Source organism: Urocampus carinirostris, chromosome 7 (assembly GCF_059441175.1).
Source record: "Urocampus carinirostris isolate Australia breed hairy pipefish chromosome 7, RoL_Ucar_1.0, whole genome shotgun sequence".
NCBI lineage: Eukaryota > Metazoa > Chordata > Actinopteri > Syngnathiformes > Syngnathidae > Urocampus > Urocampus carinirostris.
In genome coordinates, this window is record NC_142355.1 from 42,917,601 (window position 1) to 42,943,902 (window position 26,302).

At 40.2% G+C, this 26,302-nt stretch overlaps 1 protein-coding gene and 1 pseudogene across 2 annotated transcripts in view; one reads left to right on the forward strand and one right to left on the reverse strand.

The window, feature by feature from the left end:
• Window positions 1-26,302, forward strand: part of tmtc2b (transmembrane O-mannosyltransferase targeting cadherins 2b) — a 178,974-nt gene that overhangs the window by 13,799 nt on the left and 138,873 nt on the right. The gene's annotated exons all lie outside the window — the stretch shown is intronic.
• Window positions 23,039-23,161, reverse strand: LOC148363367 (U2 spliceosomal RNA; annotated as a pseudogene).

Consider the following 26,302-nt stretch of genomic DNA (forward strand, 5'->3'; position numbering starts at 1 on the left):
TCTACACCAAAAATATTAAATTGTAAAACGATATAAAGTGAGTTTCACTCTATAGATTGAATCACAATCTTTGGTCAGACAACTATAAAGTGTGTCAAACACTGCAGTGTAAAATACATAATTGAAATTCTCACAACCTGAGACTATGGTCAAGTAGAAATAGGTAACTGCACTTCAAATATTTTGTTTACAACAAGTAGCCAGCTCCTTTGGCTCCGAAATTGCTCTTCAACTTGTTTTCTATGTTTAATCCATATATTACCATTGTACATTATTATGAATGACTTAAAAAAAAAAGGGGGGGGGGGGGAGGGGGATTAATACTTAATTGAAAATTGTTTGAGATTATTTTAAAATTGGTTTCTGTTGTCACCAGATGGGATACTAGTCCAATAATTATGGATGGAACAATTCAGTCCGTCAGACTATGCTTAAAGCTCAAAAATGCGAGCAACCCTTCCATCCATGTTTTTCAAAGGGATGTGTCAATATTGGCAATATTGCGATTTTGCCATAATATTGTCGCCATCCTAATTCATTGTTTTAAAAAACAAATCCCTCTCCAAAAAAACCCTTTTTGGTTCTTTCTGGTCAACATATACAGTTGTTTTCTAGCACAGAGGTCGAGAACCTTTTTGACCCAAAAATACATGAAAGATATATATATATATTATTTTTTATTTATTATTATTTTTATTTTTTTTTGAGAGCCAAACCACATTTTTTAACAAAACCACCCAACCCTGTCTTCGGACAAGCACATTAGATTTCACTGTGTGACGGATGATTATTTGATAAAACCCATTAAATGATAATTCCAGAGCCTGTGTCCAGAATCAACAAATACACTCTTCGAATTTGTCTCTCTCCTGCCGTTACGTAAGATTGTTGAGGCTCATTTTTGTCCTAAATAATGTTTTCAAAAATGTTGTGAGGAAAGGTCTTTTGTATAAATGTAATGAATACTGCAAACCTAAAGGGAAGTGTTCTGTCTGTGCAGAGCCCACATCCGCCCACGACTACCTCTCATTGGAAATGCTCTGGGTGCTTGGCCAACGTTTTCTGGTGATTACAGTTTGTTTCGGGGGTTTTCATCATTAAGTGTCACAACAGTGAACGTAGTGTGTAATTAGCTTAGCATGAGGAAAACTAAGAAACCTTAATAGCCCCACACATCTGGTAACCCCCTTCCTGGATGACCAGGCTGCAATGGATGTTGCAAGGCCATTAAGAGGTAATACACTGACACCATCAACACAAAGTATAGATAATAACAGAATGTTCCGTTGACAGCTGATGCAGCAGGTTATTGATGAAAGTGTGCATTAGGTTCAAGTGCCGGTACGATGGCTCGAAATGCATGCACCCTAAAATCACATCTTAAACTGACAGGAAGCCAGTGCAGGCCAACTGAGATAGGGGTAATGGGATCAAACTTTATTCTTGCCTCAGCATTTTGTACCAGCTGCAAACAATTAATGCTGGACATCAGGAAACCGGAATGCAGTGCATTACAGTAATCGACACAGGAGATAACAAACACATGAATTATGATCTCCTTGTCAGACTATGACGGAATAGGGCAAATTTTTGAACTGTTTGGAAGTCGGAAATAAAAGCTATTCTAGACAAATAATTTTATTTGTATAGCTCTTAATCACAAATGTCTCAAAGGGCTGTACAGACTAAACACACATCAACATGAAAAATATTTAATAACAGAATGTCAGGTTGACAGCTTCCTGAGGTCAACATCATTCATCAGCTATTGAATATAAGTGTTTAACCTTAGATTTAAACAAGTCCACTGAGGTTGCGGATCGAATCTCATAGCAATGGGGCCCGTATGAAGAACGCTTGCCTAGCTCTTGGGATCACTAGTAGACCAGCATTTTCCTAGAAAAGGCTTTGAGCAAGAACATAAGGGAAAATTAAATCTGAAAGATATGAGGGGGCAAGTCCATGCATAATTTTGTACAATATAAACTGAAATATTAGAAATAATTAGTAATATTCTTAAAGTGAAACTGAAACAAGAGATTAGGTTTTGAACAAGAACTCTACAGCAGGTTTTGACACGTTACAATTTAGAGTCCTGGGCAATAATATTTATTTCAAAGACACCGAAAAAACATCACTTTTGAAAAGCTCTTTGTGTAAAGCTTATATAGCAGTGTAAATTTATTTTGCCCCTCAAAAAACTTAATATATACAGTAGCCATTAGTAGCTAAACCCCAGAACCAAAAGTGAGTACACACTTTAGTAAAGTTTCTGATTTTCAAGATTATTTGTGGCCACCATGATTTTGCAGAACCACTTTAATCCCCCTGGCCTTGGATTTCACCAGGACCTCACAAATTGCCACTTGAATGCTCGTCCACTCCTCTTTGACAACATGACTGAGCTGGGGGATATTCTAGATCCACCTTCCGCTTTATGATAGCTCAAAGATGTTCTTTTGGATTTAGATCTGGACACATGCTTGGGCCGTCCATTCCCTTTATCCCTTTAGAAAAACCTTGGTCATCTTAGACGTGTATTTGAGGTCATTGTCAGACTGGAACATTGTATTCAGATCCAGTTTCTGGACTGGAGGGATGATTTTCCGCTCTAGTTTATCACAGTACAAGCTTGGGTTGGTGTTTCCCTTAATGAAATGCAACTTCCAAATTCCAGTTGCACTCATGCAACCCCAAACCATGACATTCCCAAAACCATGCTTGACTTTAGGCACAACACAAACTGGTTTGTACTCCTCACATGGTTGCCGCCACACATGTTCCACACGATCTGAGCCAAATAAATTAATCCTTGTCTCATTAGACCATAGGATATCTATCCAGTATGCCATGACCTTTGTTCACATACTTATATTCGTTGTGTCAAAGCAATTTTTCTTCATTGATGTTCTATTAAACTTTAATTAAAATTAAATTTTAATGGAATATGTGAGGGGTGTACTCACTTTAGTGACACACTGTTGGTAATAAAACATTTATGTAATAAGGAAGACAGAAATAAGTAAATGGGTTATATAATTTTTGCCAATTACTCTTTTAATTCAGTTCATGCAATGATTATTAGGCATTCAAGAAATCTTCTTCCAGATCCTCTGTTTTCTTTTTTTTGGAAACAATTCTACTTTTTAAGAACGGTGCAGAGGTGGGTTGAATAACCCGTTAAAGCAAAAGTACTGCTATTCAGAATAATATGACTCAAGTAAAAGTAAACCGTAGTCATCCGTATAATTGCTTGTGTAAAAGTAAAAAAGTACTTTGAAAATAAACACTGAAATATTGAGTAACTGGTAACGTCTTATTTATTGATTTATTTTTCATTTTTACAACCATTCAATTCAAGTATCAAATCATCAAAGAGAAATCTTTCAGTAAAACTGGCCGCATGCGAAAGGCAAATTTTTCGCAAGTCTACCAGTGGATCCTGACAGCATGGGGCAGCATCAAAATATCCACCATCACCAACGGGTTCTGAAAAGCCGGTCTGCTGTGTGACGGAGAGGAAGGCAGGAGTGGATTAGAGTTCAAGCGAAAGTGACAGCGCGAGTCCGGCTGCGGGTGCGTGGGACGACGTCTATGTGACAAAGTTTTTTTCCGACACTGAGGAAGACGACTTTGATGGCTTCAGTTCTAAGTAGGAAAATGAGGACGGTTTACCGTGATTTTTACAAGTACTGTATGTTTTTTTAACAGACGCGTTTACTGTGTTGCGAGCGTGTTGCTAGCGTGTTGCTACCTGTTACAGGCACTGTTTGGGATGAACGTTATATTATTATTATTAAAGCTTTGAAAACTCTCCGTGTACCGTCTTTCTTTGTAAATATGTGTAACCATGTATAATATATTTGCAACTGTATATTTTTGTAATGTTTTTATTTTAGAGACTTATTCTGATATGTTTTGCACGGGCGAATCAAAAAGAAGGGGCGAAAACAAGGGGGGCTGACGGGAAGTGGAGTAAAGGTGAGACGTGTTTGTGGACGCGGCGGACAATATTGGATATATATTCTTCCCACCCTTACCTTTGGAAATATACACTTTTTTTCTTGGATTACTTTCAACGGGACCCGGACTATGCAGGTCTGCATCAAACTTTAAGTACCGGTATCATTTTCTGTTCATTTTTCCGGCTGTGAATTTTGGACTGTGTACTTTAATAAAGGACATTGAGTTTCAATTGCAGGACTTAAAGTCAGGTTTGGGTTAATTTTGTGTTTGTGTTACATGTTTTAATGTGGGCGCATGCAGCTTATATACAGGTGCGGGTTGTGTAAGTACAAAATCGGTTTTCCTCCTAAAATGTGGTGGGTGCGGTTTATAATCTGGTGCGCTCTATAGTCCGGAATTTACGGTATGTTGGATGCAGCACACCCTGTGGAGAATGACGTGACTACACTGTTGTATGATACTGCAATTTTTTTTTCATGAATTTGGGGACGTTTAATTGTCTGAATAAAATTAAAGAAATCCAATTAAGAAGTCAAATTATTTAAATTTAGATGGCATTGTTTTAAAGATTGGAAAAAGGACAACAAAAGTGCATAATGTGGCCAACAAAAAGAGTGCAATAAAACACAACATGCGGTTCGAAAAATAAAATAGCAACCTTTTTGAAAAGGTAAATTAATAAAAACACATTAACACAATTTGAGATAGATTTCTGTGCAGTTATTTTTCTCTTTTACCTTAGGGGTTGACAGCGGATCCCACAAACACCCATTTGCTACCTGCATGGCTCGTGACACGGCTCCCTTAAAAGGGGCGGGGCTTGGGCCGCACAGCTCGGCTCTCAGCAAAAAACTTACCGTATTTTCCGCACTAGAGGCAGGGATCAGAATTTTCCGCGGATCCGCGGATTTCCGCTGTTGGGTTGGGGGCTCCGCCCTGCTTTATTCCTGGACCCTGGCTATTTCAGCTGAAAATGAAAATCTCCATTCTGATCCCTGTAGAGGGCGCACCGGGTTATAGGGCGCACCCCCCAAAAATAGTTTTTGGTCCTATATCTTCCATTTATAAGGCGCACCGGATTATAAGGCGCTACAATGGGAATGTCGACAAAACAGTCAGATAGTTCAGTCAAACTTATTACCCCCTTAACATTCCGAAAGCTTGCAAAGAAGCAAATACGTGTCGTAGACAAGCGCGGATGCGGGGTGAGAGGGGTCCCTAATGATGTTCTTGGCTCGGGATAGGCAGCGCTTCTGGCCAATGTCCTGAATGGAGGGGAGAGAAGTCCCATTGATTTTCTCTGCTGTCCTCATCACCCTCCTCACACTACACCAGTCCGAGGCACTGCAGCCTCCACACCACACAGAGATACAGCTGGTCAGGATGCTCTCTACGGTGCCCCTGTAGAATGTGATGAGGGTGGGTGGGGGCAGGTGGGCTCTCCTCCATCCTCCGCAGGAAGTACAGGCGCTGCTGTGCCCTCTCAAACAGTGATGCAGTGTTCACGGTCCAGGTGAGTTAGTTTGTGATGCGCACCCCTAGGAACTTGGTGCTGCTAACAACCTCCACAGCCTTGTTGTTAATGAGAAGTGGGGCATGGTTGGGCTGGTTTTTCCTGAATTCGATGATGATCTCTTTAGTTTTGTCAACATTCAGGACCAAGCTGTTGTTTCTGTACCAGCCCACCAACTGCTCCACCTCCTCTCTGTAGGCCAGGTCGTTGTCGTCCCTGATGAGGCCCACCACTGTTGTATCGTCCGCAAACTTCACGATGTGGTTTGTGGCTGACCTGGGGACGCAGTCATGTGTCATCAGGGTAAACAGCAGGGGGCTCAGGACACAGCCTTGGGGGGAGCCCGTGCTGAGGGTGATGACATCAGAGATGTTCTGACCAAACCGCACTGACTGGGGTCTGTCAGTGAGGAAGTCCAGTAGCCAGTTCCGCAGGGGGGTGTTGATGCCCAGGAGGAACTTGCTGCTGCTGACACCCTTCACAGCCTTGTTGTTGATGAGAAGTGGGGCATGGTTGGGCTGGTTTTTCCTGAAGTCGATGATGATCTTTATAGTTTTGTCAACATTCAGGACCAGGCTGTTGTCTCTGCACCAGACCACCAACTGCTCCACCTCCTCTCTGTAGGCCAGGTCGTCGTTTTCCCTGATGAGGCCCACCACTGTTGTGTCGTCCGCAAACTTAGAAAAGGGGTGTCAAACTCATTTGAACTTGGGGGCCACACGTTAGAACAATAGTCGTGTGTCATCATTGTGAACAGCAAGGGGCTCAGGACACAGTCTTGGGGGGAGCCAGTGCTGAGGGTGATGACATCGGAGATGTTCTGACCAAGCCGCACTGACTGGGGTCTGTCAGTGAGGAAGTCCAGCAGCCAGTTCCGCAGGGGGGTGTTGAAGCCCAGGAGTCTCAGTTTGTCTACCAGGTGTTGTGGGATGATGGTGTTAAATGCTGAGCTAAAGTCCAGGAACAGCATCCGCACATGGGTGTTCTTCTCCTCTAGGTGAGTCAGGCTCAGGTGAAGCGCAGAGGAGATGGCATCCCCGGAGGAGCGGTTTGTCCGGTAGGCAAACTGAAAGGGGTCGAGTGAGGAGGGGAGACTGGAGGTGATGTGCTCTTTAACCAGTCTCTCAAAGCACTTCATTATGATGGGAGTCAGTGCAATGGGCCGGTAATCGTTCAATGATGAGATCTGGGGATTATTTGGCACTGGGATGATGGTGATTTATCAAAATGTAAGAAACTGTAGCGAGCCGATGCAGCCGTACAGGGCGCCCCATTTTTTCTCCCAAATATCATTCGGCAGGTTAAAGTCTTGGGATTCAAAAAATGCCAACCATTCCTTAGTTTCACAACTTAACTGTGCATATGACAATAAACACTTGGGATTGAGTTTAATTTAAAAAAGACCCATCACAAAAACATCGATGTCACTCTGAAACAAGATACTGGGAAAATATATAGCCGGAGTAGCTCACCGAAGTCGTTGTGTTCAATAATAATGTGCAACCATGGTCCTCTTATATCCGTGAGTGTAGTAAATCCAGGAGAGTAAAATATTTACAAATACAGTACAGAATAGTAAAATACTGTTTACTCTGTGCTGTAGTTCTACCCAACATGCTATTCACATTCATCTTTTTCGGCCAATTGCAGGATTTGTTTTGTCCCTTTAGCCTATGAAAGCCTGTAAATGATAAAAAGGATCTGCCCCCTTTACCTCCGAATAACTTTAGCCAATAGTGATCGATTCAACTGATGATAGACACATCTTTTTCGGCCAATTGCAGGGTTTGTTTTGCCCCTTTAGCCTATGCGAGCCTGTAAATGATAAAAAGGATCCGCCCCCTTTACCTCCGAATAACTTTAGCCAATAGTGATCGATTCAAATGATGATTGACACATTGGTTGGCCAATGAAACGCCGGTATATAAATCCCAGCATACACCGCGGACTACTTCGCGTTCGGGGGAAAATCTAGTCATCGGCTGCTTTCATTAGTTGCAAGACTTTGCGACTTAATAGTGATCCATATATAAGACGCACTGTATTATAAGGCGCATGGTCAGCTTTTGAAAAAAAACAAGACTTTTAGGTGCGCCTTTACAGTGTGGAAAATACGGTACTCAGGGGACATTGGAGGGAAGAAAACAAGCGAAGAAGAATGCGTGTACATACGTGCAGGGTATTTAAGTAACTGCTTCAATGTAGCATAATGTAGCGGCGTAAGAGTACAGTTTCTTCTATTTAAGTAAAAGTAAAATATATAGTTATTCAGAAATACTCACAGAACTACAAAATGTCCCAAAGCTTACTCAAATGTAACATGTTACTACCTACCTCTGGAAAGGAGAAAAAATATTGTAAAAAAGGTTACACTTCATCGTTTATTTTATTTATATTTAAGATACATACGTTACAATTTTATAAATGTATTGATATTTAGATATACTGTATTTTTTGCACTACAAAGAGCAATGGATTGATTATGAGGCGCACCAAAAAAAAAGTATTTCTTCAAATATGTTTCTTGCATAAGGCGCGCCAGACAATAAGGTCCATGAAATTTACACTACAGTAAGCGCTACCGTGTTACCTTTGGGCTCTTTAGACACTTATGGGATATAATAGTTCAGTGATTGATTAGCCAATAAGTATTGTTTATTTAAATCGGGAATCGATGCTACGAGAATCGATTGCGGTGAGGGTGCTGACACTTTACCACTAGACCACCTGTAGTGCAGATAAGATGACAAAAAAAAATCGAGCTTATTTCGTTTACACACTTATTTACTCACGGTGCTGTACTCTCAACTTCTTCTGTGTGTCAATAACCTCTAGGTTTGATATGTGTATGCAAGTACAGAGCTCATAAGCCATTTTGTTAAAAGTCTTTCTGTTTTCTGTTTGTGTCTTTCGCAATGTTGGTGAGGACCACCATTCCTGACAAACATCAGACATTTGAGTGGAACAAGTAAACAAGGTTGCATCACAGACTACACATTGACAAGATTTATTATAAGCATAGAAGACGTGCCTGTATTTTAATGAGCAGTGCCAGTCAGCGTTGGAACTGGAGCTCCATTGTGAAGAGGGTTCATGTGTGCCGTTTGTTTGATCAAGACTCATTGTTGCGCTCTCAGTAAATCTGAGGCAAGTGTTTTGTCCGTAGCCTAAAAGAATTAAATGTTTGTTGTATGTGCGTGAAATAGATTTGTACTTTTTCCTGTAAGCATACTCTGTTAGTTGCTTTACACGGGTCTGATTTCAGTATTAGGATTGGAATCCCTTTCTTGTCATCGTCAAAAAAATACAAAAAACATTGAGTCTGATACGGTTTACTGCTTATTTCTAATGTATGGCTTAAATAATGCTAACGTTGTTGTGAAACTCTTCAGGATATCTCTACAATATGTTCCAAAAGCAACAAAAACTAATACAATTTCTTGAAATTGGTTATTGACTGCTACCTCTTTCTGTGATAAATAAATTGCCAAATCAAATCAAGCTTTGTATAATATATGTAATCTCTGCGCTCAAGTCGAATTCGGATTTTACGTATTGCCCCCCTTCCCCCCCCCCCCCCCCGGATTTAAATTGCTACTAGTTAAAGCTGTGGAAATATTACATCTGCACCATTATTAACCTTCAGTTAGTGAGAATTGAATAATTGTACTGTACACCTGTCAACGTGTATAAGGGCTGCACAATTAATCTAAATCTAATCAATGTTGCTATGTGACATATATGTAATCGCAAGGCACTGCACTTTTTTTTTTGCTTCCATTATACTGATTCTTGCTGTGAAATGAACATGTATTGTTTATGCTAGAGAAACAGTTATTGTGTCTGGATCGATGTCTTATCCTATGTCTGATGTGCTGTTTTCATTGTAGTCAAATGTTGTCAATTCCAGTTGTTCATGTTTCTTTATCCACTTGATTGCGTATCCATTGTACCTGATTAGGGGTTGAGATTTACCCCTAATCGTTATGTTTATGTTCATGTTTGTGCTGTAACCTCCAATCTGTTCCAGGTCCTCTCTTGTTTATTTGGAATTGATCATGATGATGATTATTCCAACATATCTAGTTCCTCTATGCTCCATACCATAAGTCGTTGGCCTCTTTGTGTGTTCCATTGAGGTTGCTGAATATCTTTTGTGGTCCATGTTCTCTGTATTTAGTTTTTTTATCCTCCGCATATATCCTCCTTTTTTTGCGATGTCTGTGTTGGCCTTTGTGATATGTTCATTTCTGTAAACATCCATGCTTCTGACCAGCCTGCCATGTTTAAGGAGTGTTTCCTGTTGACAAATCTTAGAATGACTACTAGCTTGTCGGTGCTATTTCTCTTGGGTAGCGGGTGACAATCCTCGACTTGGTTGGGGTCCATAATAATCCCTTTGGACTGCAGGAATGCAGTCACCTGTTGCTCAGTTGACATTACATCCAAAGCAAAGGCCGGTTCCCCCTCATTGGTTAGCCAATAAATTTCTGAATAAATTGATATGAAGATGTCCCTATTGTATTGCGTAAAGCCACTAGTGATTCATTCTTATTCAACATTTTTACGCACAAGTGTGCACCATCATTGATTAACTTCTGGAAAGAGTATTGAAATGTTTAAAACTCCTTCACAATGTCTAAAAATTGTCCAAAGTAAAATACACATTTGCAAATATTTAATTTTTGAAAACTGGTTGTCTCCAAATGGCCACTTTAGGAAATGCCTTAAACCTCATCTCATTAGCTGCACCGCTTATCCTCAGTAGGGTCGTGGGGGTGCTGGAGCCTATCCCAGCAATCATCGGGCAGTGGGCAGGGGACACCCTGAACTGGTTGCCAGCCAATCGCAGGGCACACAGGGACAGACAACTCGCTGGCCCATTCACACCTAGGGACAATTTGGACCGGCCAATCCACCTGAAATGCATGTCTTTGGAATGTGGGATAGAATGAAATAGGGGCGGCAGTAGCTCGGGAGGTAGAGCGCTCGTCTTGGGATCAAGGGATCCCAGTTCGAATCCCGGCTTGTCCGTGTTACATGTCGAAGTGTCCTTGGGTAAGACACTGAACCCCTAATACCCCCAATAAGCAGGTTAGCGTCTTACATGGCTGCAATACAAGGCCGCTATTGGGAAATGTGAAGCACACTGTAAAGCGCTTTGGAAAGTCATTGACTTGAAAAGCGCTATATAAATGCAGATCATTTCATTTCATTTCATTAAACCACAGACTATTATTACACCATCCCCTGGTCTAAAACCTACATGAGGGCAAGGAAAAACTTAAAAAACCTCAACATGAGAAAAATGAAGAAACCTTGAGAAGGGACCGCACATGTGGTAATCCCCCTTTCAGGATGACCAGGCTGCAATGGATGTTGCAATAACAAATAATACACATATATTGTCAACAAAAAATATAGGTTATTCATATGCTAGGGTGCTGGTTGTGCTAGAGACCTCCCCAACCCCGCACACACACCCCAGTCTTCATAACTTCGGTATGAATGTTCCATTTGGGGAGGAGATCAGCGCTGTGGAGGAGGACCATAAAGGCCAGTGGATTTAGCTGGCACAGAACATTTGGTCGATTTCTGCCGTGTTTTTAACAAGTTCTATTTTCCCTACTAAACTTGGCTGCATTTGCTTCGTTATACATCAGAGATGTTACCATTAACTATTTTGCAAGTTCAGTGCAGTTTGTGTTCAGAAAATGAAAGGCTAAAAATTTTAAACAAAAAGCGCACCTTTAGCAGGCACAGAAAATAGGAGGTGCTGCTTCGTTTAGCCCTCAGAACAGGGGTCACAAACACACAGCTCCTACTGTTGAGAAGTGTAATATTGTGAGTCAGGGGCTTAATATGTCAGTTTAATGTAAGAGTTCAATATGAATGTTCCAGTTGGTTGACACCCAAGCTCCAGTGACCCCACCACCCAAAAAAATGTTTGAGACCCCTACCCTATAAGGAGAGCTCAAATAATGGATGTTTGTTGCCAACAGTGATTATTGGATGATGTTTTTTTTTAAGTAGTGTTAATTTGTAGAATTGTGAACATATCGAAAGAGGTAGCAAGGCTCAAAAAATGACCTGATACAATCTCAAAGTAATTAAAAAAAACATTATTGCACCCCAAGCCATAAATCAGAGATCAAACTAAAGTATGTCTGTTGTATTGCCAAAAAATGAATCTTGAGTTTTCTCTGGCCCTTTTGGAACAAGGCTAAAATAAATCTTCCCTCCCGTTCTTCATTCCGCGGCTTTTTCTATTTCAAACAACCTTGTAAATTTTTCCTCTGAGAAGGTCCAGCCTCCTCTGAACTCTGCTATCAAGGATCTGACATGCTGGCAGGTTTGTATGATAAAACTCACAAGACTTTGCTCACAACTGCACACAGATGTGTTTTACATGACCTTTCCCCCAAGTCTCTTTCCTGTTCAATGCGCTCTGCACGTCAGTGGTCTTCTGTGGTATCATTAATAAGAATGGGTGGACAGTTTGGTGCAAGTGGGAAATGTCAATTGATTTGTTGAGATGTTGAGGAGGAGACTTTTGTTGTCTGCTTCACACTGTACGTTAATGACGACTTAAATGTTTCGGTAAAGGCTTAATCAATTGTTAGTACCCTGTTATAAGAGCGTAATATGTGTCCATTGTATGTCAATAAATAAAGGGATACATGAGGTGAGCCTCATGTTATGTTAAATAAATACACATTTAAAAAAAAAACATTGTACTTCAGTGTTTCTCAACTGGTGGGTCGGGACACAAAACGTGGTTGCTGACCTGTTTTCAGTGGGTTGTGGGCCTTTTCCTTGGCAAAGAAAATGCACATTGAATACATTTTAAAAGTGGAAAGTGTTTCTAGATTTGAGTTGTAGCTTGTCATTAGAGTGGAATGGTGGGTCCTGAAGTCAAACAAGTTCAGAACCACTGTGGTAGTTCATATATTGCTGACTATTACTCAAATCAATATATATATATTTTTTTTAACGAATTACGTTTTTGTTTTGTTTTTTACCACTAAGTGGCACAAAGTAATGCACAATGTCCCTTTGGTTTCCCTTAGAACAATCTAATTGTTCCACAAAAAGTTGCTATTGTTTTCTTCTCCAATCTCAAAATATGTTGAAACGAGGAAATCTTCTCTTTTCACAGACATGCCTGGTATTAAGAAGGTGCTAAATGAGCAATCATAATTTGTTTTACAGTTAATAAACCATAGCATTTTGAAAGCAATTATAACAGTAACATACTGCTTGTCACTATGTGGATTGAGTTTACAGGTAATTTCTGCAAGCAAACTTTCCATTCCTGCTGAGTGTAGTTTTCATGTTTCTTGGCTGCCACACTCTCATGAAATTGTCGCTTAATCAAATGCGTGTTGTGGTTTACATCAATTAATGAGTGAAAACTCAAACATTGGTCAGATTATCTCAAAATGAGTTCATCATTAGAGCCATATTTTGACTTTTGAACTCTGTGGTCATGTTGGCAGCGTAGCTGTTGGAGAATGATCCCTTGTAACAACGGTGACTTGACCTTTTATGCAACAACTCAACAGAAATTATTACAAAAATCATGTTGGTTCACATGCTTAACAGCCTATTTAAATGGTTATGAGTTGTTTAACCACTATTGGTCTGGCTTTTGAGATGATGCATGGATGATAATCCATCCTGAATATTGTTTGACAGTAACTGAAGGGAAAATACTCACACAACACACAACTAAGCCCTCAAAAAGAGTTTATTAGGATTTTCTCTTGTAAAATGCTAATTGCTTGATAACAAGTTATTGGAAATTAAGTTCATTTGACTTTCTGAGGTTAAAAGCAATTCATAGCCAGATCCCTCCAGGAAAATACTTAATGTTAAGCTAGGGACATATCTTGGTTGGCCTAAAGTCTCTTGTCCAATATAATTGTTCAGTATGCGTATGTATCCACTTGAAGTTATTAAAACCTGTTTTCTGACTTATGTAGATGTTCCTAAATCTATGTATACAGCATAAGCATGTTGATATTTATGATAGCCCAAGAGCTTGGTATGATTGGAGAAAAAGATGAGTACCAAGCAACAACATAAATTGTTATTTACACAGGGTTCCCTAGTATCCTTAAAGTCTTTAAAGGTATTGAATTCACTATTCTAAAAATAACACAATAATATTATTTATATTTGTTGGAACTCAAAGGATTAGGTACATTTTTCAATTGTTTTTTTGTTTTTTTTAATAATTCACCGATATACTTTAGTGGCAACATTGCGTGACCACAATAACGGAAACGGAACTGTGATGTGGTTTCAGTCAGGCTATTCTGTCTTAGGAATACACAAAGCAACTTTGGACAGAGACGTTTATTTATTATGGGCAAGTGTACATTTAATTAGAAGTGGCTCTCCGACAAAAAGTTTTTCGCCATGGCTACAAGTTGTGCCAGGTAGGAGGCACAATAGATTGTTAGCAAGAAATATTTGTTTTTGTTTTGTTTATCTTTAATGTGTTCTTTTTGTGAACTTGGTCTTAAATTTGATTTTAAAAGGCATTAAAAAGTCTTGAATTTAACTTGCCTTAAGCTGTAGGAACCCTGATACACTCCTAGTTATATCTTGATACACTTTTTATCCCTGTATCATATTCAATATTTATAATTTGTACTGTAATGATGCATCGCATTGTACAAAAGATTATTCAGTGTACACGAGTAAAGCTATTCTAATAGTCATACGTTCTTATTTATGTAGCATGTAAGACTGATGCAGATCTGACATAACAAATATCAAGAATAGATTAATTTAAACTTATTGGCTTCTTTTTAAACTTTTAATGACATATAGTTCACCAAATATTGTACCAGGATAATGAAAAGTCTTCAGATTGAGTCTGTTTTTAAAGCTGATTAAAACCAGGTTCAACAAATATGACCAGGAGAGCAGTATTTATTTTTTCCCGATTCAGAATTGTCTCCCAAAAAAGCAAAACCTCTCTAAAAAAGGCTTTCCATCAATGTTTTTATTCTTTTCTAAATTGTCAGTGGCACATTGTAGGCTGTATTTGCCTGTATAGAATACACAGGCACTAGGCCCCTAGATATGAGAACGAAGGTCCGAGAGTAGCTTCGGTTGAGTGAAAGGGCCGAACAAAAGGCATCAAAGAAGCTTTTTTGAAGAAGGAGAATGACAGCCTTTTGGCGTAGGCACAACTGCCGAAGCCCTAGCCTCAATGAGCAGTTGTAGCACGACCATGTGTGGTCCATTATCACACCAAGCAAGCCCACTGCACCATGCCTTTGTTGATTGGAACATGGATGCTTCCTTGCTGATTGCCTCAAAATGTGGAACGAAAACTACACAACAAAAGCAGTGGCTCCGAATGGAGAGCGCCATTGTAAAGGCCGCTGAGACTGCATCTTTGTAGCTGTTCTTGTTGCTAGACAATAGCAGTGACAGGTGTTGGATGAAGACAAGGGGCTTGTGCCTGGTGGTGGATGACACAATAGTGGAGGGGTCGGGAACCTATGGCTCGCGAGCAAGATATGGCTCTTAGGTATAAATGGCTCGGAGATAAAATCATAACCACGCAAACTTCATCTTTTGCGTTCCAATTCTGATAAGCAGCTTGACAGAGGCTGCAATGATGATTTCAGCCAGAATATGGCGTCAACAAGTAAAATATTTTGAACGTACGGCCACCACCTTTACGTTAATTTGTTACAGACTTTGCAATTGACCACTAAATGCTCTTCACAAAATGCACATATTTGATGTATATACTGTTCTACCGCTGCTAATGACCCTGTTCTTGGATTACAGGGATCCTAAATGTTTATTTTACTTTATTATTTATTTATCCATCCCTAAAACATGGAAAGAGGTTCATTGAGCGATTTATGTCTCTACTGAACAAGTACAGTGCGAAATTGGTTTCAGATTTATGTTTAAAAAAAGATGTATATTTTCATTGTACCCGTTTTTCTCGTGTTCATTACCAAATAATTAAATCAACTTAATTCTACATTTAATTAAAATAAAATAATTATCTGATTATTTGACTTATCGTTTCAAGTCTGTGACCAGTCAACTATTATTGCAGACCTCGATGGTGTATGACGGTGTATTTTTGCAGAAACACTATAACACAGGGGTCGGGAACCTTTTTGACTAAATAATAAAAGCAAAAAATATTAAATATTAATTTTATTTTGGGAAAGAGCCACACCATATATTATGAGACAAATTTACTAAATTGCTAAACCGGCGCCCCAGACAAAAGCTTAGTCTTCAGCACATTTATTTTTGATGATTTGATAAAAATTATGAAAAGAGAATAATGCCAGAGCCCCTGTCCCAAATTCAACAAACATACCACTTTAAACTTGTCTCTTTCTTGCAATCACTCAAGATCGGTTAAACTCCTTTTGACCCTTTTTTTCATACATATTGGTTTCAAAACCAAATGCAAGCATTTATTTTGTAAAAACATCACAACATTCTGAGAATAGGGAGCCTTATGTGCTTACCTTTGGCGAGAGATGGGAGCGAATGCTTGTACTTTTTGCATAGCTCCACCCATCCCTCCCACTCACCCAATCAAATGACTAAGTTCTCTTCCGGTGTTTTGGCGTATTTACAGTTCTGTGGATTTATCATAAAGTATCTGAACACTGAACACAGATTATATAGTAAACTTTTAAATAAAGGATTCTTTAGCGTTGTACAGCCAAAACGAGTTTTTTTTTCCCCCTTTTTTGTGTGACACCTTGACTGTAAATTGTAGTGAAAAACGTGCCCTATATATACTGCGAAGTGTTACCTTTTTATTTAGCTTTGGTTTGGCTTTGCGTGTACCTGAATAGGATAGGCAACTCCGGTTTTGAACAAAATGGAGAAATTTTGCATGCAATCAAATTGGTCTCTGAGATACTCATAGAAAGAGCCATATATGGCTCGCGAGCCATAGGTTCCCGACCCCTGCTATAACAGAATACAGTGTGATTTTTCTGCTTGAATACTTAACCCACGGCCATATTGAAAATGCTTCAAAAAACAGGCCAATATTGCTAAAACAGTCCCTGCAGCAGAACCGCTTGTCATAACAAAAGAATAAAGAAGTGACATTTTATCAGTTTGTCGTTTCTCTTCATCTGACATGAGTGAGAATGCTGCAGCAGGAAACAGATGGAGCTGTGTCCTTCATTTAGATGAAAAATCAAAGGGGGCGGGGGAGGATGGCTACTCCGGACCCTCATCTGAGGTTTTTACAAACAACCAATGTCAAAGGCTCAGCTGTCCCGTGAGTCGTTTACCAGGTCAGCTGCCAAAGGGACAGGGAGTGGCAGCATCTCAGGAAACCTTTCCTCACGGAATTGAAGTCAGCACAATTGAGCGGCTGACAATGGTCAGAGAGTAGAAGCCAGGGAAAGGAAGAAGAGGGAACTTGCATCATCTGTCACATGTCTTTACTTGACCAGTGGCCATTGACCAGAAAGTATTTTTATCCAACACTTAAACAGTTATCAAAGATAAGTCTCAGCTGGTAAATGCTGTTGATGCCATTAATCAGAGAATCCCTGACCTGTTTGTCCTTCAGGTTGTAACACACAACTGTCACTATGCATCAATCATTACAGTTTGTATGGACATGCATGTCTTCATTGGCCTTAAGCAGCTTATTTCAGTCAAGAATGAGTGCCTGAAACCTATGTAAGGCTTGCAGAATTTTCTAAACTGTAACTGTTAACAAACAGCAACTCACTCCAAACCAGGGGTGTCAAACTCATTTTAACTCAGGGGTCACGATAGAACAAACATTCTGTCGGGGGCTGGACTAGTAGATTAAAGAGAAAGAAAAAGAGATAAAGAAATGAGAGAAAGAGGGAGGACAAAGGAGAGAGAGCGGGACAAAGAAAGAAAAAGAGAGAGAGGGAGAGAGCGTGAGAAACAAAAGATAAAAAGTCGTGAGAGGGGGGAAAAGAAAGATAAAGAAAGAAAGAAATCCAAAGAGAAATAGACTGAAGGAGAGAAAAGAGAAAAGAAAGAGCAAAGAGTATGAAGAGAGAAAGAGAAAAGAGAGAAAAGGAAGTTAGAGCAAGCAGTTAAAAAGACACAGAGAAAGAAAGAGACAAAGAGCAACAAAGGAAGAGAAAAAGAGAGACACGGAGAGTGAAATAGACAGACACAGAGTGGGTAAAAAGGGGTGAGAGAGGGAGAGAGATAAATACAAGTACAGTATCTTTGTGAGAGGCACCTGGCTTTGGCAACATCAAGTTGACATATTTCAACCTGCAGCTTGTTTTTCCTTTGCGCTTCTCTGAGTGGTGTCTCGCGGGCCGGATTCAATCCTGATTTGGCCCGCGGGTTGCCTGTTTGACACCTGTGCTCTAAACGGTTGGCTAAACCAAGCTTTCGTATGAAAGGAACAAGCTCAACAATTTCCCAGATGGATGGTCTAATAATTTACAAAGAGCAGAGAAGCATTTTGGAACTGTTTACACATAAAAAACAAAGAAGATTACACACATAATAGAACATGTGTTTTAGATTTATGAGAATTAAAACGAAGATATTTTTAATCTGGAAAAAAAGTGGAAGGATGGCTGGACAGATTGAAAATATACTTCATATCTGACATTGTTATTATGAAACAAAATCACGAGTTGAAATTGATTACAATGTGCTGCACTTGATCTTTATTTCTGCAATAAACGCAATTGTAACAATAGGTTTGAAATTTAAAAAATTAATGAAAATGTTATTATCTCAAGTTTTTAATGGTAGAATTATCTTGCTAATGAAGAGGACAAAGTATTTCTTTTTATTTTAAATTCGGCCAATTTAGCAACATTCTACAAAATAAGGATGCAGCTTATTTTTGTTGCCATGGCTAAAATGTAAATGTTTATGTAAATTGCAGTCAAAACACGCATTATGTACTGTATCTTGTTGGTTTTGCAAACTCCAAATTTGTCATTCAATCAATTTCCACTCCAATTTTCACTTCCTCATATTTTTGGAGGAGAAGTCTTGGCTTCCCCCCCATTCTATTTGGCATTTCTCTTGCGGTTATAATCTCAATTCTCAAAAATTCTGACAAAAATATGCGGAGAAACACTTTCCAAAGAAAAAATACAATAGCTGCATATTTGTGAAATTATGTATTAATAATATGATCCAAAAACAGAAAATATGATGCATAATGTGTTAAAAAGTCCTTAAAAGGTCCCTAACAAAACACACATCTGAATCAAACATTTAATCATGTGCAGTAGGTGTTGCTGGATGCAGGATTAATCAGGATTTACATCTTTATTTTTCTTCAACTCTGTAACACCTCCAGCTTTTTTTCCAAGTGTAAACCTCAGTCATTACCTAGTCTTAATAAATCAAGATAAAATCACCTACAATGTTGCTTTTAGATGGTTCTTGCACTCTGGAGAAACATCTGTTATTACAGGTGGCCCACTACACATACTATTCTTTCTCAAATATCTAAAATAAAATACTCAAATGCTTTTATCACCCTAGCACGGTGCAGTAATCACAACAGAAATTCACCAAAAATGCCTCCTTAAAAGCTGATTAGTGTGAGACTTTTTCAAACAGTGGTTTCAAGATACTATATAAGGCTCACAGCTACCCGTAAACGCACAGAAGCAGATAAGTCGATTTGGTCCATAATCCCTCTGCAGACAAGAACAGATTTATGGGTCATCATGAGGGGGTGGGTGGCTGTTGTGCGTCTAGCACAGCACTATGGTTGGGGACTCCAGGATAGTCAAAACAATCAAACCAGACCTGCCAACTTAAACAACTAAACAAGTCCTTCCCTAAAAAAAAGAATCTTTTGCACCGGTCAGTGACCTATAAACCACAACTTCCACCTTTTAGACATCCCATTCAACCAGGAAACTCTTGGCTGGTACATTGATTGAAATGTGTTGATACTTGTGGGGGAGGCGCTATTCAATGAGCATTCTGCATTGGCACAGTAGTGGATTAAAATGCAGGCTTTAGGTATTAAAACACTGCACATATTACAGTATTATAAACACATCCAATGCCAGACGAGAAAAGCCGGTGCCATCCAATTTTTGCCATTTTGACTAATTTTTGAAGGGTTACAGAAATAATTGTTTTCTAGCTAAGTACATATCAAAAGAAAGCTTCAACCCTCATCTTTCATTAGAAAAAAAAATAGGTGTCTTGCTTTTACCATTGTTTAGTAAACATTGCTAAGTTTCTTGGAAAATACTAGTTTAAACACGCAGGCACCTTGCTCGCAACATAACATTTTGCTGCAGGAACACTGAACTTATGCATGAACTTTGCAAAAACTTTTTAGCGCCCAATGTTTCCGGTGACATGATTATGCGCTTTTGGTCACCATGGCAATCATGTTTCTGCAGACGTGCATGAAACATCATAGATCTCTGACCTGACGATAACCAGGGACTTGGTCAACTTTTATGTTAAGAAAAACTTCTGTTTGTACATTACCATATACTTGCACCTACACACTTATATCGCTGGATAGAGATAGCAACATTAGAAAGCGGGGGCTTCCCCGTTGTGTGAACAAAGGTAGGCGGCTGGTAAAAAGGTAAAGTCTTACATATTTTGCTTGATTTGTTGGTTGGTGATGCTGGGACAATGTCTACTGATCAAAGCAGACAGAAATGTCAGTGCTCGCTGCTTTTAACTACTCAAGTCAATGAGCACCCAGTTTGTTCAAATAGCACAACAGCGCACTTTAACTGGAGTAGCCGGCCTGAAGCCTCAAATCGGGGTCGATAATTTTACGGGTTAAAAAATTATTTGAATGAATAATCGATTGATAAAATAATAATCTGAGGATATGAATTAAATGTTCGTATTAAAATTATCTCAGAATACCAGATTTATAAGGCAAACTGATAAAAAAAAAACCTTTTAATTAATCTCAATTTTTTTTCTGGGCTACAAGACAATTTAAGTGAACTATTTGTACTGTTTTTTTCAGGTTCATGATATTTTAATCAAGCCACACACACTCAAGTTCTCAAGGACATTTTTAAATGCTATTCTAACAGATTTTTTTTTTTTTAAACGCTACACCTGGGACTCAATAACACTAGGTGGCATAAACAAATCTAGATATACGTGGATTTACACTACCAAAGAGGAGAAAAAGTTTCTTGGATCGATGCATGCTAAAAGTTTTTTTCTGTTAATTTAAACCTTGCCCTGTTGTGGGTGGACATTTTTCCAAATTGAAGGAGGAAGCGGCATACCGTCTCGAGCTGGAGAAGTTGATCACCGGTAAAAGTAACACGAAGGATGAATATATCATTGGATTAAGTGATTTGGAGTGAAACCAAACGTTTGGTAAGCATGTTCTTCATGCTTGGGTTTTCTGAATAACTTTTAATTTGTTACACCGTAACTGATGTTTTCGAGCTTGTCTAGGATATGCGCGTACGTGTAACGTTAGTATACCGTGTTCTCTATTTTATTCTTATTTTAAATTCCCTTTCAAAATGAAATTTATGTTTTGGTGTTAAGTTTTATCAAAAAAAAGATAAAATCATCATAGTCATCATCTGCAGTCGATAGACCTGCACCAAGATCACATATTCCACAAACATATTTTATGATGAAATATGCTTAGACAAGGATGGCACGATTGCTATTTATCATGGTTTAAAATAGGAATGTTTTCTGGATTCCCTCAATTTTGGTTTATTTTCTCGTACCTTGTGAATGAAATAATTAAAATACATCTTTTGAGCATGAAACATTTTACACATTTGCTAAAACTGAGGTTTATATTTCGTAAATGTTTGATCATTTCTATATTGGATTTTTCTTCTTGAGGACTTGTAAGCTGATATAAAATAAATTTTAAAAAATCCTGTAATGTGCCCTGTACTATTGTTTTGATTTCTATTCGGGAACTCAGTTAACCAAAACTGAAGAATCCTTAAAAAATTATTGGCATGAATCCGATGCGTTGATTTGACTGTTGATAGATTTAACATGCAAAAATGCTAATTGGATCCTCTTTGCAAGTTAAACCGCCTTAAAACACAGAAGTGCTGTTTGGGATCCATTGGGATCTCATGCTGGTATTACAGGTTTTTGACATTAATAATTTTCCACTTAACTAAAATTAATTTTACAATTTTATGATAGGCGACTAAACTGTAATCTGTTCTCTTACAGTTTGAATCAGTGCTGTGTATATGTAAGCAAACAGGAGTCGATAAAGCAGCATTATCAGCCCTCTGTGCTGCATCTGGGAAGACTGTCAGAGAAGGCCCAGAAGGAAGACCAGACACCAGAACTCCATCAGCAACATTTTATGTGCTCATAGGCGGGCAGGCTACATGTGTCCTCAATTACGGGTTTGAAGTGCAGTCCAAGTGGGGATCTTTAAAGGAGTGTGTGAGGCTTTAGGGCGACAAAACACCACTAGCCTTTTCTGATAGTATCTGATGAGATCACTCAGATCATTCATTAATGCAATGTTTATGTTTGTCTCATTTCACTAAATAAGCTTTCACACTGTGTTTTGTTGGAAGACTTGTGGTCGTAACAAACAAGCTTAAGGAACTTTCAGTGGGAAGACTCTGGTGTTTGCACATCACTTTTTTTATATTGAGGATGTTGTTTGGAAGGCCTTTATTTGTTTAGTATTTGGCTCCACTTTGTGTCTAATGGCTAGTAATTAGCCCCGAACCACAGGAAACTGGTAAACAGGGACCCAATCTTACTCCAGTGATGTGAATTATAAACTGAAGACGATTAGTGCCGTAAATTGACGGATGTTTCAAATGTCCAACATATAAAATGGTACAGTATTTCCTTGCATTCTGTGCCTAATCAATTCCAAAACTACCTTATAGTAATTTAATATGCTGAAAGTACTAACTAATATTAAATATTTCCTCCTTACCCCTAGCGGGGTTATATCTGTGTCATCCTTAGACTTTACCAGAGGCCTTGGAGTTTGAGGGTTCTGCGCAGTGTCTGTTCCTTGGGCTGTACCCTTCTGGACTGAGGCTTCAGATGTTGCTTTTAGATAGAAGGCCACAAAGCAAGGACACATCAAAGCAACCTAATGAGTCAGCCCAAGTCTTCTATCTAATATACCGCAAATTCCGGACTATAAGGCGCACCTGATTATAAGCCGCACCCCCCGCATTTCGGGAGGGAAAACGGATTTATTACATAAACACGCCGCACCGGTATATTAGCCGCACGCATCCACATTGAGAAAAGAAGTCCTTTTTAACTGAACAATTTTATTGGGGAGAACCTGCATATAAATGTTTTTTCTCTGCAGATTGCTACTTATCAGACATTTCCTATTATACTTATGGCCATTAGGTTGAAACACGTGTTTTCAGTGAAGGGGCTTTGGGGTTTTTAAGGATTATTGATCTTACTTCGTTATTCATTATCCATTATCCGTTATCGGTCAGTTCATAATACGCTACAAAGCCTAGGAGCCGGGACACTTACTCTCAGCCAAAAGGCCAAGCTAAGGTCCTAGCCCTAAAGCCTTGCTACGATCATTGCGAATGCACCGTTCCCGGAGGTACTGCAATACCGGGCCGATGCGTGGAGTGGACAGAGCAAGCTCATATTCCATCTCCGAACAGGACACATTTCTAGAACCACAGTTCAACGAGAACCGATCTTATGGGGGGGGGGGGTGTTGGGGGGTTTTTAAGGGTTTTTTTTTTGGTTTGAACAAATTTATTGACACTAAAAACAGAAAACAATCATGACAATCTCAACAGCAATTAAGCACATTCACAATATTATATTCCAATATTACGTTTTTAACAGCAAACACAAAGTGAGGTTTGAACAAACCTTCTCGAAAATCAAACATATTCACAATTTCATTATATAACATCTTTGTTAGTGTCAATAGATCCGTCCAGGCCAAAGTCGATTGTCCTCGGTCTGAACAAATCCACCGACACCAACAGCAGCAAAACACAGCCATCAAGCATATTCACATTTTTTTTATATTTGACAATATGACGTGACGATATGACGTTTTAACATTTTTTCCTGACATTTTCAACATCAATTAAACAATTTCAGAGTTATTTTCTTTTAACAGTAGTTAACCAGCGTGTAAAAGGCAATACTATTGTGCAAGGGCATAGCTCTGCCATCCCACCCTCCCAAGCAGCATTCTTCCAGTCCTCTGTGTGGGTCCTTTCCATTCTGCGTGGGTCCTCTCCCTTCTGGGTACCACAACCCAGGCCGTTGCTGCCGGGACTCCCACAGTGTAGCTCCGGCTCCCCCCTCCGGGTGGGTACAGACGAGTCTTCTTTATGGCTGCGTCCTAGGCCCGCCGCTCGCAGATTGTATGGTATCTGCAGCCATTTGGAGCACAGCCACGGGGGGGATCTGCCTGCACCTCCATACCAGCAGGTTTCTGGAGGTCCAGATGGCGTCCTTGATGGCGGCGAGAGTGAGCCAGTCCCTGGCAAAGTCGTTCCGATGCCTCCTCGACCGACTCACCCCGTAAAGCACGTACTGTGCATCAGGGACCTCTCCTGCTGGCAAGTCCGGGAACTTTCCTAGTTGTTCGGCCATTGTCCACAAGACCTTGGCAGCGCTGCACTCACAAAAAAGGTGCCTCACCGACTCCTGGGCGCCACAGCCAGGTCGAGGGCACGTCGAAGTCGCTGACATTCCTCGGTGGTGCATTACAGCTCTGACTGGGAGAACTTCATGAGCCACCATCCATGACAAGTCTCGTAGTCTGTTTGGGAGGGCAGGATGATTGACGTTGCTCCAAACCGTTGTGGATTCGCCAAACGCAAGCCCCCGCACAGGGCTTACTGTAGCTCGCTCTTGCACAATAGCAATAAGGGCCCTGTGGTTTTGTAAAGTGTGACATTCTTGTGTTTCCAAATCAAACTTCTTCAAAAAATCCCGGATAAAGAGATGTGTTGGTGGCAAGTTAAACGAAACTGGAATCAAACGATTGTCTGGTACAAGCTTTAGCTTCCGCAAATATGAGCCCATCCAAAAACGGGTCATTGCTTGACTTTTCGGGTTGTTGGGTGGGCCCACAGCGTTTTGGAAGTGGAGAGAGACATATTTGCTTCCCAGGAAAAGCTGGAGGTCAGGCACTCCTTTCCCCCCTTTTTCCTTTTTCTTTTTCATTGTATCTCTTTTTATCCTTTCCCACTTTGAGCCCCAGACAAAGCGAAAGATGGCTCGGTCCATTTGTAACAGCACGTTTCTTTTAGGCATAAAAATTAAACTGATTGACAAAAGCATTGGGAGGATGATCGCTTTGATGATTAGGACCTTCCCCTCTATTGTCAGTTTTCTTAGTGACCAAAAAACAAGTTTTTGCTTAACTTTCCTTGTCACGTCATCCCAGTTGGTCTCGCCTCCTCCATCCGCATTGAATTTTATCCCTAGGATTTTCTGGTCCGTCTTTAACACCGTCAGCGGGAGTCCTGCCTTTTCTGTCTCTTTCCACATTCCATAAAACTTCACTTGTGATTTTTCTCTATTTAGCCTTGACCCAGACGCCCTCCCAAACAGGTCAGTCAAGTCAAGGGCTCTTTCAACAGATGCGCGGTCAGTTCCAGGTCTTCCCCTTTTTTCTGGGTTAGGGGGTGAGCCAGAGCTATGTTGACACTTTTAAAAGCTCATGGTCTGCTGGTTGAACGGTGAATGATACCGGTGGTTATCATTTAATGCAGACCTGCAAAGTCCAGGTGCCCGTTGAAAGTAATTCAAGGAAAAAAAAGTGTATATTTCCAAAGGTAAGGGTGGGAAAAATATATATGCACTTTTGTCTGCGGTGTCCACAAACACTCACCTTTACTGGTTTCTACTTCCCATAATCCCCCGCGTCTGTTACGCCCCTTCTCTTTAATTGGTCAGGGCAAGACTTATCAGAACAAGTGTCCAAAATAAATACAAATAAATACATGACAAAAATATACAGTTGCAAATACATATTAAACATGGTTGCACATATTTACAAAGAAAGACGGTACACCGAGAGAGTTTTCAAAGCTGTTTTATGCTAAGTCTTACATGAACTAAAGAAGACTCGCACACAGATGTATGTCACTCAGCTTTACCAGAAACTTCAGTATTTACATTGACAGTTGGTGCCCCCTTATAACCGCACCGGGCGAAACACATACATTGTAACATCTCCCCCTTTTTTTTTTTTTTTTTCACATTGTGCTAAACAAAGTCCCGGAGGTGTGCAGGCCTCCTAACAACCCTGCCGCATCTGGTGGTGGTGACACCAATCTGGGCCATCTGAGGATCCGGCACAGCAGCTGTTGAGCAGGGTTGAGGTGTGTCTGTGACGTGATCACCACCACTAGGGGCTGAGGTGGGCGGCGCCCCGCTGACCGTCTCTGCTGCTGATGAGACCCCTGGTGCTGGCCTCAGGTGCGTCTCAGCACAGTCCTGTTATCCAGCTCCACCGAATAGGACCTTCTCTGGTCCTGTCGTACCACCGCTGCAGGTGTCCAGACAGTGCGTCCGGCCACTTGTGACTGTACTCGCACCTGTTCTCCATTCTGCAGAGGCCGTAGTCCTCTAGCCCCTCTATTGTAATAGCGAGCTTGTCTGAGCTTGTTTTCCTGCACAGCGTTACCAGTGTCCACAATCGCAGGTTTAAGCAGATTTTCACACATGGGCAGTAACGTCTTTGTCCGTCGGCTCATCAGTCTTTGTGCAGGACTGGCCTGGAAACCCTGCGCAGGAGTGTTCCTGTGAGCCAGTATGGCTAGATATGCGTCCGACTTTGCCCGCAGGGCTTTCCCCATTAATCTT